Raw genomic sequence first — 5,304 nt, forward strand, 5'->3', positions numbered from 1 at the left:
CTTTGACTGATTTCCACTAGTCAGTGCTGCATAAATTTGTCATCATTATTTCAATATTACTATGATTGTTGCACTTCTATTAAAATTTGTTTTATTACAGGCTTGCTGAAATGAATAGAGTTCCAACTACAAAGGAGAGACTGGTCAGAAACGGCAATGAGAACCGTGTAGAAGTGGAGTCAGTCGCTCAGTCGTGTCCGACTGTTTGCCACCCCATGGACTGCAGCCCTCCAGGCTCCTCTGTCCATGGGCTGCTCCAGGCAAGAGTAGGGTGGATTGCCATTCTCTTCTCCAGGGGATCCTCCTGGCCCAAGGATTGAACCCAGGTCTCCTGCATTGCAGGCAGATTCTTTACTGTTTGAGATACAGGGAAGACCTAATAAGAACCATAAAAGGTCCAATATTTTACCCTATTTGCAAGCTAACAAGATAGCCTGTCACAGCTTCATGGAAGCTGGCAGAAGACATGGGACACTTGGATCAGAGACAAAGATCTTATTATGCATGGCAAAAGCAGAAGCCAGAGTGTTAGCATTTGCAGTAATTTCCTGAGCCTCAATTCCAAAGGCCAGTAGTAAGATGGGCAGATGATATCTGCATACATAGTGAGTTGTTTTATAGAAGAGGAATCTTCAGCTCAGAAGCCTGAATCATGGACATGAGAATGGACAGGAAGCATGCCTGTCATTTGCCATAAAGAGAAACACTGTATCTATTTTCCTATGCTGTTTGCTATACAGATATGCTTGCAAAGTTAATTCAGAACAGAGGGGACCTGTGACTGCTTTAAAGACATGCAGAAATGCAAGAGACCTATGGGGACTTTTTACCCCCCAATATCCAACACTTGTCTAAACTGCACTGCTTCTAATGGATTTTCCTGTGAGAATGCCACTCCATTGGCTACTCTGATTAATCTGACCCACAGAGATTACAACCAAATCCATTCAATATATCTTACTCAGTGTTTCAGTAAGATTAATATTAAAAGGTCTCCAAGCAGCATTAAATGGGTAGAGATTTTCTTTGACAAAGTCTTGAGTCAGCATAAGCATCAGTCAGAATCTGGTAGCTGAAAGGGGTCCCAAAGCTACCAGCACTTCTAAATGTGCAGCTCTTCCCAATTAAGGGGAAATCTCCTCTGGACTTGCCGAAATGGGGAAGTGTAGGTCTCTAACACTTGAAAGAACAAAAGTACCCTGAACGGATCCAAAAGGCTCCACCCATAAGGTCACATTATCCTCTCTTTCTTTCGGTTTCTTCATTCTTTGAAAAATTTTTTGCATGATCACTAAAACCTGAAGTCAGTTCACTCACGCTCAAGCCTAATGTTGAAATGCCAGGTAATGGATGGTAATTACAAACAGTACTGCTTTATTCATCATAAAATTAGGTCTTCCATCATCTCAGTGATGTTTTATATCACTTTCAAGGAACCTACTGATTTTAAGACCTTTAGTAAAGCACCATTTGCTACATGATCCAGTCCACAAGTATTTTAGATAGGAAAATTTCCTCCATCTTTTTCAGAATGAACCGTCATTTCTCTGGAAAAGAACTGGTGATAAATGAAAATGGGACATCTCTCCCTTTCCTACTCCCAACATGGAAAAATATAAACATACAGTTACAATTAGTAACTGTTACTAATGTTAACTGTTATGAATAGTAACACACGGTTACTATTTACAGTAACCAATTATCAGGTTTTCAGAGAAGCCTGGTAGGCTGCAGGCCATGGGGTCGCACAGAGTCGGACACGACTGAAGCGACTTAGCAGCAGCAGCAGCAGAGTATTTCATCACAGATTAACTGAATTTATAAAATAAGGCCATCTCTAGAGGTATAGTCAAGGAAAAAGATGAAAGATTTTAAAATATTTTGAGAACAATACTAGGGGAAAAACAAACAGACTCTTAAGCTTGGAGAAAAAAAAAAAAAAGGCATGAATCTATTCTATCAGAACCTGGGAATAGACTATTATAATCACCAGGATAAAGAATTGAATCACTTAAATGTCAGTCTTTCAACTGAGGAAGTGAGGATTCTCTATCTTTTATGAAGTGTTATAATGCTTCGGAGGAAAAAAAATGTTACCGGGAACTCAGAGTCTTCACTGGTCCCTGAGTGCTATTCTCTCTGGCAGGATAAAGGTTTGCTAGAGCCCAAATCCCAGAAAGCACCTATTGATTTTAGTGAGACTGCTGAGTTGCTGACAGTCATAGCATTGCTATTTTGATCTCATGTTCCATTAGAAAGAAAGAAAGAAAAAAAAAACTAGAAAACCTTTGCACTCTAAAATGACATTTTTGCTTGTAAATTCTTCTTCTAGAGTTCTTGTATGTCTAGAGAGTCTGCGGTAAAAAGAAACCAGGAGAGATACTTATCCTATGCAAGGCAATAGCTGAACAAGGGGCTCCTGTGACCTGGAGGTGAACTGTGTACCCCTGCCTTTAAAGTGCATTATACAAGAAAATCCAAGACAAGCACTATGACAGACCTATACCTATTTTTTTCTAAGAGGTTAAAGTAAATCTGCTTTCACTGTGAAAAGCTCTCAAAGAGCCAAAAGCAACAGTTGGTTCTAATTTATAAAACTAATGGCCAAAAGGGTTGAAGATATATATCCACATACAAATATATATCTATGTCCTTGATAGATTAGAAAATATCAGAAACCATGACTTAAGACAAATTCTGCCAATCCTTGATAAATTTTCTCAACAGCCATTTGCCATCAGACACATTGATCTACATGTAAGTCTTCAATCTGATATAATCTTATAAAGGAAAAGACTCTGAAAGTATGAATATACGTGTTAGTCATATATTTAATATATATTAATAAGACGATAAAGAATCTGCCTGCAATGTGGGACACCAGGGTTCAGTCCCTGGGTTGGGAAGATCCCCTGGAGGAGGGCATGGCAACCCACTCCAATATTCCTGCCTGGAGAAACCCCATGGACAGAGGATCCTGGTAGGCTGCAGTCCATGGGGTCACAAAGAGTTGAACACAACTGAGCGACTAAGCACACATACACATATGTATGCTTATTATATATTATTTAATACATAACATCTGAAGCACCAGGGAGGTCCCATAAGTGAAGAAGAATATATATATTTAATTGAATCACTTTGCCATACACCAGAAAACAACTCAATATTGTAAATCAACTATACTTCAATAAAAATAGAAATATTTGAAATAAAGTAAGAGATAATATTTTGGGGGCTCCAAAATCACTGCAGATGGTGATTGCAGCCATGAAATTAAAAGACGCTTACTCCTTGGAAGGAAAGTTATGACCAACCCAGATAGCATATTCAAAAGCAGAGACATTACTTTGCCAACAAAGGTCTGTCTAGTCAAGGCTATGGTTTTTCCAGTGGTCACGTATGGATGTGAGAGTTGGACTGTGAAGAAAGCTAAACACCGAACAATTGACACTTTTGAACTGTGGTGTTGGAGAAGACTCCTGAGAGTTCCTTGGACTGCAAGGAGATCCAACCAGTCCATTCTGAAGGAGATCAGCCCTGGGATTTCTTTGGAAGGAATGATGCTGAAGCTGAAACTCCAGTACTTTGGCCACCTCATGCGAAGAGTTGACTCATTGGAAAAGACTCTGATGCTGAGAGGGATTGGGGGCAGGAGGAGGAGGGGATGACAGAGGATGAGATGGCTGGATGGCATCACCGACTTGACGGATGTGAGTTTGGGTGAACTCCAGGAGTTGGTGATGGACAGGGAGACCTGGCGTGCTGCGATTCATGGGGTCACAAAGAGTCAGACATGACTGAGTGACTGAACTGAACTGAAGAGATAATAAAATGCATGAACGGAATAGAGAAAAAATTCACTAAAACATTTTCATCCTTTTTTTTAAATAAATATGTGCAAAAACATCACATTGGGCATATTTAGCAATGCAAACACAAATAGACTATACTGTTTTTAATATAGAGAAGCAAATATAAGATATAAAATAATAAAATGTAAAGTATGAAATGATCGGTATGATAGGAGATCAATTCTTCAGCGCTCAGCTTTCTTTGTAGTCCAACTCTCACATCCATACATGACTACTGGAAAAACAATAGCTTTGACTAGATGGACCTTTGTTGGCAAAGTAATGTCTCTGCTTTTTAATATGCTGTCTAGTTTGGTCATAGCTTTCTTCCAAGGAGCAAGCATCTTTTAATTTCATGGCTGTAGTCACCATCTGCAGTGATTTTGGAGCCCCCAAAAAATAAAGTGTCACTGTTTACATTGTTTTGCCATCTATTTGGCATGAAGTGATGGGACCAGATGCCATGATCTTAGTTTTTTTTGAAAAGGGAAGTAGATACAAAGAAAAAAACAAGTATTCCATGGGATAGAAAGAGAATCATGAGATTAGAGCATTGCTGAAATAGAAGCAAAACAATGTTTCAAAACAGAGAGCATGGACAGCAATGTCAAGTGTGCCGTGAGTTTAGAACGAGGGCCCAGACTGGGTAGTGCATTGGCTAGAGAAGTAATCATGTATGGTCTTTAAGATAAGAGCTTAAAATATTGGCCAGCATAGAAATTAGATTTCAAAGAAACAGATGAAAAAAACAAGGGAAAATAATCTTTTAAGACTTGATTTTAAGCAAAGATTTCTTAAATACAGAATCAAAAACACAATCCATAAATTAAAAATTAATAAATTGAACTTCATCAAAATTAAAAATATAAGTTCTTCAAAAAATCATTATTATAGAAATAAAAAGACAAGCTACAGACTGGCAGGGAATATTTGTAAATTCTACATCTAAGAAAGAAATTGTCTTTAAATGATTTGAAGAACATGCCAAATTCAACAATAAGAAAGCAAATAAGCCAAGAGAAAAATGGACAAACCATGGAGCAGTTTCTTCACTAAAGAAAATATAGAGATGGAAAATAAGCAATGCTTATTCTCAAAATCATCAGTCACTAGCAGATTAAAACCACAATGAAATATTACTATATATACTTAATAGAATAAATAAAAAATTTACAAGTATGCCTATAGCAAATGTTAGGGAGAAAAAAACAAGCACCTTGAATTCTTATACACTACTAGTGGGAATATAACAGTCACTTGGAAAATAGTTGGACAGTTCATTAAAACTTAAACATTGACTATCATATGATTACCTCCTTCCATTTCTAAATATCTACCCAAGAGAACTAAGCACATATGTCCCTTTAAGAACTCACACCCAAATGTTTATAGCATATTTGTGTTTGTAGTTTCCAAAAATTGTATACAACACAATTGTCCATCAATACAT

Source organism: Bos mutus, chromosome 1, assembly GCF_027580195.1.
Source record: "Bos mutus isolate GX-2022 chromosome 1, NWIPB_WYAK_1.1, whole genome shotgun sequence".
Taxonomy (NCBI): Eukaryota; Metazoa; Chordata; class Mammalia; order Artiodactyla; family Bovidae; genus Bos; species Bos mutus.